This window comes from Lissotriton helveticus, chromosome 4_1 (genome assembly GCF_964261635.1).
Source record: "Lissotriton helveticus chromosome 4_1, aLisHel1.1, whole genome shotgun sequence".
NCBI lineage: Eukaryota > Metazoa > Chordata > Amphibia > Caudata > Salamandridae > Lissotriton > Lissotriton helveticus.
The window spans coordinates 1,082,011,251-1,082,027,415 of NC_136063.1; the positions used below are offsets into that span (position 1 = coordinate 1,082,011,251).

General features: G+C 45.2%; 1 protein-coding gene across 1 annotated transcript in view; it reads left to right on the forward strand.

The window, feature by feature from the left end:
* The window catches only part of TPPP (tubulin polymerization promoting protein), a 440,224-nt gene that overhangs the window by 211,990 nt on the left and 212,069 nt on the right, over positions 1 to 16,165 (forward strand). The window lies entirely within an intron of this gene.

Below are 16,165 nucleotides of genomic sequence, written 5' to 3' on the forward strand. Positions count from 1 at the left end.
ACAGAAACAGAAGCCGCTCTGAGATGGGATTATTCTGCTACCCAGTTGACCTGCACAGAGAATATAGCAGAGGGAGGAGTGCATGACATGGCAGCTGTGGAACCAATGCTCCAGCTAATCTTAAGCTCAATAAAACAACTGCAAGATGCCACAAAGATGGAGGGGGAAAAAAAACGACTAGCTACAAAGAATTTACAAGGGCAATTAAAAAAGTCGCAAAGATTTGTACAACGACAAATGCAAGAGTGACGCATTTGGAGGGTCGTACCAGTACGTTGGAAGATCAACAAGTAAAGGATACGACTAGATTGAATGGATATGAAAAACAGATGGTCGACGTCCAGTGGAAACTTGAGGACTTAGAGAATCGCCAACGGCGAAATAATCTGAGGATTCTAGGCGTTGAGGAAGGCGTTGAAGGAGAGGATATCCGAGCCTATGTCCTGAAAATGATAAGAAGTGCGTTTCCAGAACTAAGCCACTGGGAGTTGGACAAGGAGGTTCAAAGAGTGCACAGATTCCCAATGATCATGAAGAAGAAGAGTCATCAAGGAGGGGTGCAGAGACCCAGGGCTATATTGATCTTCTTCGGTAATTTCCTGTTAAGGGAAGAAATCTATGCTAAAACACAACCTAATGCTAGAAGGACATTTGAGAACCAGTCCTTTTTCACAACACCTGACTATTGTCATAGCACTGTGGAAAGGCGATGGAGACTAAGAGAGCTAGTGGATCCGTGTCATCAGATGGGCCTTCAGGCATATTTGATGAACCCGGCAAAATTGAAAATAATTCATAAAAACACCACTAGAGTCTTTACGTCTGAAATCCAAGCCACAGCCTATAAGGACACACTGCGTACCGGGGAAGCAGCTAGTGATAATGTTTGATAACTAAGATGTACCTGTAAGAGGCGTCGTTTAAATGCCCGGATATGCACATAGATTAATGGAAAGGAAATACTTGGCTAATATACCTTGGGGTTTCTCTTCTTTCTTCTTTTTTTTTTCTTTTGTCTTCTATCTTCTCTTTCTTTTTCTCCCTCTTAAGGGTAGCACAGATGGGTGTGTATATGGTGGGAAAGATAGAGGGATAGGGGTTATATGTGAAATGATCTATTTTTCTAAGATGTATCAACAAAGCACCAAGCTCTATAGATAAGGACCGGCAGAGGGAAGCCGATGGCCAGACTCCATCACAGGGACCTTCGGTCTGCTTGCTCGAATAGGTGGGGGGGAGGGGAGGGTAAGATGGGGGAGGGTTCTTCTAGGACAGGGGGAGCAAGGGGGGGTGGCGGGGGGAAAAGGGGAGAAAAACATCATCACATCGGGATACGGGGAAGGTCAGAGAGCAGAGGGCAGGAAGAAGGGGAAGGAGGTTAAAACAGGATTACTTATGCGGATAGTCACTCTGAATATATGTGGATTAAATGATGGCAAAAAGCGAAGGGGACTGAGAGAATATTTAAGGACAATACAAGCGGATCTCATATGCCTGCAGGAAACACATATCGAGGTCTCTCAAAAGGATTTATTAGAACAGCTGGGATATCAATTAATAGCATATACGACACAAGGGACAAGGACGCGAGGGGTGGCGGTATTGGCACGAAGGGGGTGTGTAATCGTGAATAGACAAAAGGTAGACGCTTATGGTCGGTGGGTAATTCTTGCATGCCAGGTTCAGGGGTTTAATTTTACACTTTGCTCGATCTATGCTCCTATTATTGACGACCCCGAGGCTATTAATTCTGTGAATGTACAATTGTCTAACTGGCCCATGCCAATAATAATCTGTGGGGATCTAAATATTAATGGTCTAAATGGCTTGTGGAAAAATGATCCAGCAAGATTCTTAGGACGAAAGAAGAGAAGCCACAAGGCATTGGTACAGTTGATGCAAGATAATGGGCTAGTGGATATATGGGAAACGCAAAGAAATCTAGGAGGTGGCAGTACTTACTATTCTGCTCCACATAAAGTTCTAGCAAGGCTGGACTATTTTTTGGTATCACCCTCAATTATATCTATAGCTAAGATTAATAAGCTGCCTCGCGTGATGTCAGATCACAACCCCCTAACTTTGGATTTATTAATACATAATCAAAAAAAGCAGATGACAAAATGGACATTCGAGAGAGCCTTGCTTCAGGATGATAAGTATGTAGTTTGGATGAGAGAATGGATAAAAGGGTTCTTCGAGGGACCGCCTCACCAGCTATAGTTTGGGACACCATGAAGGCTGGCGTTAGGGGGATGACACATAGTTACTCAATCAAACGCAGCAAGGCAGAAAGGGAGGAGCTAGAGGGGAAGTTAAGGGCAGTTGCTATTATCGAAGAAGAACTCAGTGGCGCAATTAGGGCCAAACTAGACGTAACGGAAATAACATTTAAATTAGCTATAGCCAAGGCAGCAGGAGGAGAGTTATTCGCGTCCAAGGCTGCGGGGAAATATCTGGCATGGAAAAAAGAACAATATGAATACAGTGAGCAGATCGGCCGCACACTAGCCATTCGAACACATTCAAGCAGCTACCAAAGGGGATATCGCTTAAATTAGGCTGGAAGATGGGGGAACAGTAACAACACCTGGTGGTATATGTTCTAGTTTCCAGAGTTTCTACCAAAATTGATATAAATCTGATCAGGGGATAGATATCGATGAAATAGATATATATCTCGAAAGTGTAACACTAGAGAAACTAACTGCAGAGGATAGGGAAGCTTTGGAGATCGTATTTGACAGGGGGGAAATGCAGAGAGCGATTCAAAGCTTACCAGTAGGAAAAGCGGTAGGTCCAGACTCTATCCCATTGGAATTCTACAAAAAGTTTTTACCCAAAATAGAGGAGGATTGGTATAATCTTATAGCTAATATACAAAGCGGTGCGACACCCCCGGAATCCTAGGGGAGGCAACTATGGTGGTGTTTCTGAAAAAGGATAAACCCCCAACCAGTCTCGGGTCTTAAAGACCAATCAGTCTAATGAACAGCGACGTAAAAATTTTCTCAAAACTGTTGGCTAACAGGCTCGGAAATTTAATTGGAAAAGTTGTCTCTCCTCGGCAACACAGGTTTATCGCCGGCAGAGGCACAGCAGAACATATTAAAAGAGTACTTACATTATTCGATGGAACTGCTGCCTCACGAGACCCTATGGCGTTAGTATTACTAGACGCAGAGAAAGCATTCGATAGGGTCTCGTGGGGGTTCCTCTGGGCAGTTATGAAAAAGTTAAACTAGGGAAGGCTATGTGGGAGCTGTGAGGGCATTATACCATAATCCGAGAATAAGGTTGAGAATTATGGGGGAGAGGAGTGGTATAATAAATATCGAGCGAGGGACCAGGCAGGGGTGCCCCTGCTCCCCGCTCCTCTTCGCTCTATATATAGATCCGTTTATTAGAAGGATAGAGCAGAATCGAAATATTTTGCCAGTGACGTTAAATGGGCATGAAACAAAAATCTTGGGGTATGCCGACGATCTAGCCATAACATCGAGTGATCCAGTATCGGCCCTGAGAGAGATAGAAGAAGAAGCAGCAATATATGGGAATCTGTCAGGGTATAAATTTAACAGGAATAAAACCCAAGTGGTAGTAAACCAAAAAATTGCTATGGTAGATCCAAGAATAATGGAGACAGTAGTTTATTTAGGGATTAAGATAACATCTGACTTGTCAAAAGTGGTGGCAAAGAATCTGGATCCAATTATAAAGAAGGCTAAAACTGATTTCGATAGGCTGAATAACCTACATTTGACAACAATTGGCAGGTGCAATATTGTTAAAATGTTGTTCTTGCCAAAAGTCTTATACCTATTTAGGACTATCCCCTTAAGATTTAATAATTGCTGGTTTAAAGAGCTAGAGAGAGTCACAAACAGCTTTATATGGGCTAAAGGCAAAACACGCCGAGGCTAAAAATTCTTGTCACTGCCGAGAGAACGTGGAGGGCTAGCACTACCTGACTTTAAAATCTATTATTGGGCTACAGTCTTGCAATACATCAGAGGGATGCTAGGCGGAAATGTTATGGATAGATGGAGAGGTAGAGAAGGGGTCCCGGATGTATATGAACTATTAGTTAATGATTCTGACAGGTGGCTTTTATCATATGATGAAAGAAGTTATTATAAGAAAGTACAGTTTAAGACCCTAGGGGCGGCCATGTCAGTATGGTCTGGGATCAGGAAGAAATTAAAGATAGGGAGGATGAATTATTATACACCTCTATATAGAAACTCCTCATTTCCCGCGATCTTTCACGATTCAGTGATGAAGGGCTGGGATCTATTAGGGGTTAAAATTTTAGGGGATCTTATAGGGGCAGCTGGCTTAATGACTTTCGAACATATACAACGGCTATATAATCTGGGGAGCAGAGACTTCTTTAAATATCTGCAAGTTAGGTCTGTTTTAGTAAAGAAGCAAAGGGGGTGGGAATTAACTTCCAAAGAATAGATATTATGGAATATTTAAGAGATGAAACTGGATGCTCCATCTCACAGCTGTATGGTGAAATTTGCAAACATAAAGAAGATGATTGTAATAACAGGTTTGAAAAATGGAGAAATAAACTAAATCTATCAGGGAGCGAACCGGAGAAATCACTTATACTGTCAAACTCGGTGTTGAGAGTAGCAAATTTACAAACCCAACAATACAAAACCTTCTTTGAATTGTATCATACACCCCACAAAATAGCTCAGTGGGGGGGGACTAGTGGGGTATTATGTCCAAGATGTCAATCCCCTCATGCGGATACCATACATATGTTTGCTTCATGCCCCGTTTTAGATACATATAAACACTCATTGGAGCAATTCTTTGCTAACTCTCTGGGGATGCATATAACTCTAACAGATGAAATAATGATCTTAGGGGTGACAAAGGGGGGGATCGGATGTGTTGCATCACGAATTTTTGTATCTAGCAATGACTCTCAGCCAATTATGTATTGCTACTCTTTGGAAAGACTCAAGTCCGCCAACACTGCAACAATGGATCTCCCGGGTATTGGCTACATATATACTAGAGAAAGCCCTATATGAAAAAAGGGGAAGGAAAAGAAAAAAAGCCGGGAGAAGGATATGGGCTCCAGTTTCAGAATGGAAGCAGAGTCTAGGAGAGATGTAAATCAGGCATTAAATAATGAGACTGATTATAAATGGAATGTTTACTGATTGTATTATATTATTCAAGGACACATTTTTCTATTGTAACCGCGGATATCGCTCTTTCTTTTATGTTGGAAATTATTGGATGTGAGAATATTGATGTAAGGGCTATAATATCTTAATTTTTCCCTTTTTTCCCTTTTCTCTCTCTCTGTAACTTGTACTTCTGCGTATTCTTGATGATGATGAATAAAAAAATATTTAAAAAAAAAAATAGATTCCACTGGTGGCAGCAATATCCCTAAAGATAAAGACAGGTCCTATGACAATAGACACCTGAGTAAGATTGTGCCCCCCAACAAAGTTGGGGATGATATCCACAAATCAATAACTGCTTTGGAGAGGGCCTGCAAAGTACAGCAGGTACCCCAAAGTCAGTGGGCAGCAATCTTGTGGCTCTCCTTTTCAGACAAAGGAAGAGACAAGCTCCTCACAGTTAGTGATGATGATGCTAACAATAACATTGTCCTGAAGAGTGCTCTGCTTGATGGGTTTGGCCTAACCACTGAACAGTACAGGTTGATGTTCAGAGATACCCAGAAGACACAGACTCAGGACTGGACTGATTTTGTTGATTGTGCCACTAAGGCTCTGGAAGGCTGGTTGCTGGGAAGTAAAGTTAAGGACTATACAGGATTGTATAATTTGATCATGAGAGAACAAATACTTAACAATTGTCAGAACCAGTTGTTGCTGATTGACTCAGATCTGACCTCTCCCAAAGAATTGGGAAAAAAGGCAGATAAATGTGTCAGAACCAGGGATAAGCAGAAAAACCAGGTCCAAGGTGGTGATCAGAAAAAGGCAGACCAAAAAGGTGGGGATCAGAAACCAAAAGACCAGAAGTTTTTATCAGGCCCCCAAAATTCTAATGAAGGGGGTCCCAAACTTCCAAGAAGAAGAAAGAAGGTCCAAAGAAACCTTGGTGTAATTATTGTAAAACTGCCTCTCGCTGTTTTAGTGAGTGCACCAAGAAAGGTACAGCCCCTCCCACTGTAGCCCCTAAGGCATCTGCACCCGCTAGTACAGTTAACAGTGGTAGTTTCCAACCCAAGGCTATAGTGGGGTTAACCATGGGTACTGAGGTAGATTCTGGCTTAGTCAGGATACCAAACCAGGCTGTTCTTGTCTGTAATGTGGACATGGCTATGTCCTCTACTGTGAGTCCCAGTACCCTGGGCAAGTACAGGCAAACACCTTTGATTAATGACATAGTGGCTCAGGCATACAGGGACACATGTGCCAGTGTCACCATGTTGGCACCTAACTTTGTGGACCCTGGACAGATTGTACTGGGTGATAATTGCCTGGTGACCAATGCAAGCAATGTCACTACTACACATAGGTGGCAGTTGTTAACTTCTCCTGGGGAGGGGTAACCGGTCTCAAAAGAGTTGTGGTACATGCAGACCTCCCAGTTGAATGTCTGTTGGGCAATGATCTTGAATCCTCAGTATGGTCAGAAGTGGAGTATAGGACTCATGCAGTGATGTTGGGCATATCAGCTCATCAGCTCATGTCCTTGCTGTGCCATGGTCACAGGCCAAACAGTGCCAAACTGAAAAGGCCTTGGATCCTGAAACTATGGACCAACTGCCATCCAAGAGAAAGAGCAGTAAGGTTAAGGCAGTGCTTTCCCCCCTGCCTACAAGTGAGGATCAGCCTTCTCAGGAAGCTGATTCTGTGACCCCTGAAGGAAGTGTCCTAGAAGAACTTGAACCTGACCAGGTTGAGTTTATTGGGACAGGGGGACCTTCAAGGGCAAGCTTGAGGCAGGCACAGTTAGACTGTCCCTCTCTTGAACCCCTCAGATAGCAAGCTGCTTCTGAGGCTGCTGGGAATGCTACAGGTACCCATAGAGTTTATTGGGATGAAGGACTCCTTTATTCTGAGTGTAGAGACCCCAAACCTGGTGCTTCCAGGAGGTTGATCATACCTCAGGCCTTTAGGGCTTTCCTTCTTACCTTAGCCCATGATATTCCCTTAGCAGGACATCTAGGCCAGAACAAGACTTGGGACAGGCTTGTCCCTCACTTTCACTGGCCCCATATGTCAGAAGATACTAAGGAGTTGTCACTCCTGTGTGACCTGCCAAGCCAGTGGCAAATCAGGTGGCACAACAAAGGCCCCCCTTGTACCACTACCTGTGGTGGGGTACCATTTGAAAGAGTAGGGATTGACATTGTTGGACCAATGGATACTCAAACAGCCTCTGGGCACAGATTTATACTGGTGGTAGTGGATCATGCCATAGGTATCCAGAGGTTATTCCCCTAAGGACCACAACAGCACCTGTTGTGGCAAGAGCCCTCCTGGGAGTTTTCTCAAGAGTGGGCTTTCAAAGGAGGTTGTGTCAGACAGAGGTGCAAACTTCATGTCTGGGTACTTGACTGCAATGTGGAAGGAGTGTGGTGTTAATTATAAATTCACTACACCCTATCATCCACAGTGCAATGGGCTTGTTGAAAGATTTAACAAGACCCTAAAGGGTATGATCAAGGGTTTACCTGAAAAGCCTAGGCGAAGATGGGACATACTTCTACCCTGCCTTCTGTTTGCTTACAGAGAGGTCCCACAAAAGAGGGTTGGCTACAGCCCTTTTGAACTTTTGTTTGAGCATCCTGTAAGGAGACCCCTATGTCTGGTGAAGGAAGGATGGGAGTTACCTCTCAAAAAGCCTAAACAAGACATAGTGGACTATGTAATTGGTCTCCGCTCCAGGATGGCTGAGTATATGAAGAAGGGTTCTAAAAACCTTGAGGCTAGCCAAGAACTTCAAAAAGCTTGGCATGACCAAAAGGCTGTGCTGACTGAGTACCAGCCAGGACAGAAGGTGTGGGTGCTGGAGCCGGTGGCCCCAGCAGCACTCCAAGACAAATGGTCTGGACCCCACACAATTGTTGAGAAAAAGGGAGAGGTCACCTACTTGGTGGACCTTGGAACTCCCAGGAGCCCTCACAGGGTGCTCCATGTCAACAGACTCAAAGCATATGTTGACAGGGCAGACATGGGCTTGCTCATGGCTACAGATGAGGGACAGGAGGAAGAGAGTGACCCTCTCCCAGACCTGTTGACTCAGAATCCAATGATGGTTCAGTTGATGGTGTGGCCTTAGCTGGCAGCCTCACTGGCCAGCAGCAACAGGACTGCAGACAAATTCTACAGTCCTTCAGACATATGTTTTCCATGACACCTAGTCAGACTAACTGGTGCAGCCATGAGGTGGACACTGGTGACAGTCTGCCTGTGAAGAGAAAGATCTACAGGCAACCTGACCATGTCAGGGACTATATAAATACTGAGGTACAGAAAATGTTGGAGCTGGGAGTAATTGAGCCATCAGAGAGCCCCTGGGCCAGCCCAGCAGTCCTTGTACCAAAACCTCACACCCACGATGGTAAGAGAGAGATGAGGTTCTGTGTGGACTATAGAGGTCTCAATGATGTCACTAGGACAGATGCTCACCCAATTCCAAGAGCAGATGAGCTCATTGATAGATTGGCTTCTATCAAGTTTCTGAGCACATTTGATTTGACAGCTGGCTATTGGCAAATCAGGCTAGCTGAGGATGCCAAGGCCAAAACCGCTTTCTCAACCCCAGGAGGTCATTATCAATCTGTGGTAATGCCCTTTGGCTTGAAGAATGCACCTGCCACTTTCCAAAGGTTGGTGAACCAAGTCCTCACTGGGTTGGATGACTTTTGTGCAGATTATCTTGATGATATTGCTGTCTTCAGCTCTACCTGGGAGGATCACCTGATCCACCTGAAGAAGGTTTTAGAGGCCCTGCAGAAGGCAGGCCTAACTATGAAGGCCACAAAGTGCTAGATAGGGCAGAGTAAGGTTGTGTACCTGGGCCACCTTGTAGGTGGGGGTCATGTTCAACCATTGGAGAGTAAGATCCAGACCATCAAGGACTGGGCTCCTCCAACCACCCAGGCACCAGGTCAAAGCTTTATTGGGCCTGTCTGGTTATTACAGAAAGTTTAAGAATTATGGGTTCATTGTGACACCACTTAATGACTTGACTTCAAAGAAGATGCCAAAAAAGGTTCAGTGGACAGTAAGCTGTCAAAAGGCATTTGATGACCTGAAGAAGGCCATGTGCTCTGTTTACCTATCTTGAAGAGTCCTGACTACTCCAAAGAGTTCATTGTCCAAACAGATGCTTCTGAGTTGGGGGTGGGAGCTGTGCTTTCACAACTTAATGTAGATGGTCAAGACCAGCCCATTGCTTTTATTAGCGGAAGGCTGACCCCTAGAGAGAAACGTTGGTCAGCCATTGAGAGGGAGGCCTTTTCTGTGGTTTGGGCCCTGAAGAAGTTGAGACCATACTTGTTTGGCACTCACTTCAAAATTCAGACCGACCATAAGCCCCTCTTGTGGCTAAATCAGATGAAGGGTGAGAATCCCAAACTGCTCAGGTGGTCCATTTCCCTATAGGGGATGGACTTTACAGTGGAGCACAGACCAGGGACTGGCCATGGCAATGCAGATGGTCCCTCCAGGTACTTCCACCTATAACATGAAGACACAACTGGTCAAGGTTAGTCTAATGTCCCTGCGTTTGGGGGGGGGGGTTATGTAGGAGAGTAGGGTCTGCTTTCCTATGGTCACCCCACTTTTTGCTTTTTACTTCACTGGTTTTTGACTTAAATGTGGCTGTGGGCCTGCTAATCAGACCCACAGCCCTGTTGTTTTCTCTATAAATTCACACCATGTACTTTAGGTACATCACCAATTGGGAATTGGGTCACTGTTGTGAGTCCCTGTACAGTGTACCATTGGTACCCAGGGCATAGGTGCACCCAAGGCCTACCAGGGGCTGCCGCATATCATTTGCCACCCCTGGCTGGCCATCCAAACTGACACAACTGGCTGATCACTCAGCCGGGGCAAGGTCGTGTAATCACCCCTTGCTTAGATATAATATTCCTATATCTAACCTCATATCTAGACACATATACACCTATAAGTCACTCCTATGGCAGGCCTTAACAATCCTGGAGGCAGAGTGCTTGGTTTTATGTGAGATGAGGCTCTAGCATGAGTTGAGCCTGTCTGCAGCTTTCAGAACCATGTCCTTATAGCTGTTCTAGGATATAGCCATTTCATATACTCTTAAGTGCATTATGAACCTCGCGGTTACATGCTAACTTTGGTTTGGCTTTATCAAAACATGTCGTGTAAGGTGTCATACGCTTAGGAATACTACCCCCTTGCCAGTTCTGGCGACAGGGGGATAGCATTCCACCCTTCTAGAGCGAGAAGACATGTTGTTCCTACTAATCCCGGTTAAAGTTAACCAGAGCCTCAGCATCACAAAATGGATGCTGCTGCCACAGACACAAGTCTGGCCTCCTGCTGCTGGGAGTCCTTCCAGTGAGGGAGGCTTGAACAATAGGTTTCCTGTCTTGGGAGGTGCTAGCACCACCCCAGACTGGCCATAGTGTATTGGAGCAGGGAGGTGTCCATGCATAGTCCAGTTCAAACCGGTGCTGGGGCACTCCAGCCCCAGCTCTGGCGCGAAACTGGACAAAGGGAAGGGGTGTAACCACCCCTTCCCTGGTCCCACCCATAGGAGGGACCTAGCTCGTAATCCAGCCCCTAAATTTGGTATATGGGTTTGGAGCTGAGTCCCAAGACTTTAGATTTTATCCTGACTGAAACTTGAAACGAAACTCTGGACTTTTGACGTTCTACCTGAAGATAGAAGACTGAAGAATCTCCCTTGTGGTCAATGAGTGACCACCCTGTGTAAGCAGGCACCATCAAGCGATCAACGGTTTGCTTTGTCGACACTCCCGCCGGAGCCCGAGCACAGAGCCTGACAAGACCCAGACTTCCAGACTTCCAACAGCCCGATCCACAGTCACAGCAGAGCTGAGACCCGTGAAGGCGACGAGAGACGTGGGACCGGCCATCTTGGAAAGCCAGCAAATTGCTTTCCGAGCAACTTCTGACGCACCCTCAAAGTTGTGTATTGGGGATTGAGAAGCCCCAGCCCCGAGCACCAACTGCACCGAAGATCAGCCCTCCACGAGTTCTGCGTCGGGCCCTTCTGCATTTTCCTGCTCGAAGCGTCTGTTTGGTCACTTGCCTGTTGGCTAGTGGCCTCTGTGACGACGAACCTTTGAATTTACACTGTTGGTCTGGTTGCTCCAGACTGGCCCCTGCTTCCTTGAATAGGAGAAGCCCATCAGACCTTGCTGGTCTGATCCATAAGCCAACTTCGATTCCTGCATGGGTAGCCTTTGCCAAGGCTTGTTGACTCCAATCTGGAAGCCGATACCGCCGACAGTGAAAGCCTTCGTGGGACAGTCCGTATCCAGCTCCTGGTCATCGTCGACACCTCCTGGTCCACGTGGCTGCAGAGACAAGCTTCACGACATCACCTGATTGCTTCGCGATATTACCTGGTTCCTTCCTGGTTCCTTCCTGGTCACTGGCTAGTGACCAAGACTCTGTCCCCTCTGCTTTCAGGTACTCTTCATCCTGGATCCGCCCTTGGATCCAACCGGACACTTCCATCCTGGTCACCTGCAGCATCTTTCTTCAAGTCTCCATAGGATTCAGCGATGAAACCCGACACACTTTGACACCTATGCACCCGCTTCCTGTGGGTGAGGTAACGCGAGTACTTCGGTGCTCCTGTGTGTTTTTACTACCCTAGTGTCTAACTTTCAAGTAGCTTTCTCCTTGGCCTTCCGGAAGTGACCTAAAAGAACTAGTTTCCAATTCTTTCGTTCCCATTCTAACTCTATGGTAACTCGCGTGGGTGTAAAGACACTGCACGCGCATCCCGTGGGCCTCCTGCTCCCTATCCTTTGGTAGTACAGCATAGCCCCAGCGATTCTCCAGGCCCTAGGCTTATCCTTTGTTCGTGACGTGGTTCTTATACCACTATTTTAGTATATGGTTCGAAGTGCCCCTAGGGCATTACTGTATTTTGTGCAACTTATTGTATGTTGATTAAGTATCTTGTTATGTGCTTGTGCCTCTGACCTCATAAAGAGTTCAGAGGATTAATTTAGTAATAAATACATATATATTTTATATATATATAACCTGTGTGGTGTCCTTTCACTTGGTATTAAAAGGATGGCATATGGTAAAACAGCTGGCATCACATGCCCTCTTGAGTTTAGCCTAAGACTGCTTTGTCCATGCTACCACTAGGATAGCTGGTCTATAAGGTTGACTTTACAACCATCACCATAAGGGTTGTTTGGACTGGTGCAAGGTGCTCACTAGAATAGTGAACATCATATACCAGGCCAACTTCTCACAGTTGGAATTGTGGCAACTGTACAATTCTTAGATCTCTATCTGTCAGCGAAATCTTCACATCCATATGTTGATTTGCCCACCGTCCACAAATGCTGTTTCAATTCTGCAACATCTTTTTTACGTAGATGCAGTACGATTCCTGATCTTTTAAAAGCCCCCACGATCTATTAGACCTTGGTCAGTACATCTCTTTGTGCCATGCAAGACACTGCACTTCAGCGCATGATGACGCCATCTTGTGTGGCTCGTAGCGAAGAGTTCGCAGTGTTGATATCTGGCTTCCAGTCAGAACTTGAGTCCAGATGAATCCCATATCGAGCACCCCTCACAGGGAAGATATTCTTTTCCACTTAGGTAGCTCATAGGGTATCCCTTACCGAGTGCAGGGCAGATTGGTCAACATGGAAAAGAATGCCCTTGTGTTAATTGGACAGCCTTCTGTTAGGCTAGATGAGTGAACTTTGAACTAAACTGTGAGTTTAATCCTCGTTGGTGTCCAATTTGGGCGCTGCTTTTCAGCTGTAGCTGCTGCCGTCTTTGTGCCATCCATCATGTATGAATTATTTTCAGTTCATCAAAGCTTTATTTCGATATACAGAATATCATAAAAGCACATAAAAATATAAAACTACAATTCATGAGCATTACATTTTTCAAAAAAGGTTACAATATAAAACCATTCATATTTCAATAAATAAGTTAAAAAACATATTAAACATTAGCAGCTTTGTGAATATTTAAAAAGATTCAACTAAACCTATTGGTCATCTAGTAGCCTTCAATCTAATCAGCCATGTATGAATTATTAAAAATATGTAATGTAATCATTTGCAGCCCACACTGACACACATCACCGGGCCTGCAATTATAAAGCTCATTTTGTAGAGGTGTGCAAGTGGATAATAAGAGCCCGAGAACACTGAGATCCCACTGCAGATTCCATGTCCAGCCTCTCTACAAACTCATTGCCCACTGCAGACAGACTCCCTAGAAACCCATTGCCTACTGTATTCTTTCCAAACCATCGGTTCACTGCTTACTGTCTGGAATGTTTGCAGATTCCGCTGCAAGTCATTTGCCCCCCATTCCATATTGTCTGCAGACCCACAGCCTTCTGCAGACTCCTTACAAACCCTCTGTAGTCTGTATACTTTCTACAGACTACTGCATATTCTCAACAAACCATGTGCACCCAGCAGACCTTCCTGCACACTCTGCCCAGTGCATACTCTCTCTAGACTAGAGCCACTGAAGACACTCGGCAAACTCTCTGTCTGCTGTGTACCATCTGCAAGCTTACTACGGACTCCCTGCGAATCCTCTACTCTACCCGTTGCATGCTGTCTGCTAATCCTCTGCCCGCGGCATTGTGTCTGGAGATCTACTACCCTCTGGAGGCTCCATATAAGCACTCTGCAGTCTGCAAACAGTCTGCAACCTATCTACCCGCTGCATGCTGTATTTTAATCTTGCATTCACTGTAGTGTCCGAAGACCCACTGCTCACTGCAGGCTCCTTATCAATCCTCTGCTCACTTCATACAGTCTGCAAGCACATTGCAGATTCCCTCCAAACACTCTGCACATTCCCTACTGTCTTCAAAACCACTAGCCTCTTGAGATTCCCTGCAGACCCTCTGCTCATTCCATACTGTCTGCAAACCCACTTCCTTTTGCAGAATCCCTGCAAACACTCTGCCCATTGCATGCAGTCTGCACATCTATTGCCCGCTGTAGACTCCCTATGAACCCTCCTCCAGTTTCATAATGTCCAGAAACCCATAGCACGCTGTAGTTTCACAACAAACCCTTTCCCTTTTCATGTTGTCTGCAGTGCCTCAGCCTAACAACAGTCTCTGTGTACCTTCTGCATATCTTGTGCAGGCCATGATTGCACTGCATTTTCAAACTGCTGACTACTTGCCCACTCCCTCCACTTGCTGTTAATTAACACTCTGCAGGTCTCCAACAACCTTAGTAGTGCAGAGCCAATACTCATTGTATTCCCTTTATATGCCCTTTAAGAATGTGTACTGCAGACTAACTGGCCTGACAGCTGAATGTGCTCTGCATACTCCACATACTGCCAACTTTATACTTTTTTAATATGCCCTCTGCTGAGTCCTCACCATTTTCTCAGTGGCATCTTGAATGATGTTCAGTAGTTCTAATGGCAATGACGTTGGACAGCCTGATAGTGGTGTCTGATGCAGCCTCCGTCAGCTTCCCAGTCTGAGTGCATCTCTGGACCAGCATGGTATGCTGCCGACATGGCTATGGAAAATTCATGGATTTACACCATTTAACAAAAAGAATGCTTTCTGGACTAAGAGATACCTTTTTACCAAATTTGGTGTAATTCCGTTCAGCAGTTCGGTCTGTAGCCTTGTTTAAAGTTTCCTATGGAGAAAAAGTTTTTGGGGACCCCTGTTTTTGTGGTGTATTTACTATGGGTGCTGTATCGATCCCCCTATTTCTGACCCTTGTCTGGTTAATAACTAACTAGCAGCCATTCAACTGCACAGAAACCCGTTATCTGATTAGCCACACAACGGCACAGAAGCCCGTTATCTGATTAGGTCATAACGCATGCCATCTCATTAGGCAAGCACTATTTCTCCAGCCCCCTAATAGGCATACGGTGTTCTCAAAACAAATCAAACCTACCACGACCTGGGAAATCCCCACAGCCATTGTTTTGATTTGGCCGAGAACTTCAGTAAAGAATGTGCGAACGACCAGTTCGTATGACATCCTTATTGACGTATTTATGTCCATCCTTACGTCAATCCCGGCACCTTTCAGGTATAAATAATACCGACATTGCCTTAAGCAAACACACGAGGTGGTGACAAGATTGGAGCAGCCAGACTTGCCGAGGAGCCCAGCTGACAGCGAAGCCCACAGACGCTGCCCCTCCTTTCTGACGCGCTGAGAGAGAGAGACGCTGCCTTTGCTCCGGCGCTTCCAAGCCGCCCTTGCGGGCAGCTGGAATATCAAGACCTGAGATAGAGATACCAGCCCTCCAGCCTTCTAAATCCCAGGTACTGAACTGAATCATCCTTTGTAGAGAATTCTTGAAGCAGACCCTTGGCAAAGCAAACTAACTTAAACTGCTACTTATCTACTCCCGCCACGTATTAGGCTTAGGTCAGGTACATTGGGGTAGGCGTAGTTAGAAGCACCAGTTGAGTACGATTAGTCAATGTATATATGTATGTATCTATTTTATCCATTTTAAGTATCATATGGCTAAGAAACCATATCAATGCTTTTACAGTATTATTTTATAATTCTGTTATTACTGTATGCACTTTAGTTAAATGAAAACACATGTGCACCATAAACTGAACAAGTTCTCAAATTCAATTATAACAAATTCACAAATATGATTGTCCAAAAATCCGTTTTGTTTTGATGATTTATTTTTCAACAGAGAGAAAAAGGACAGCCGTCGCGTTTTGTCCCAGCCGGGACTTCTTCAGGGCAAAAATTAAATAAATATCCAGGGTGAAGTGTAAAGACCAGTTGGGTTGCAGTCCGCTCTGTCAATCTCTACTACAGAGATCCTGACATCAAATGGTCCATCAGGCGCTATACGGACTGAGGGGACTCCACGTCTGGGCGGATATTTCCCGCTTTTTCCAGCTTCTCCTAGACCCCAGGAGGAGGAATCATGAGAGACTACATTTGATG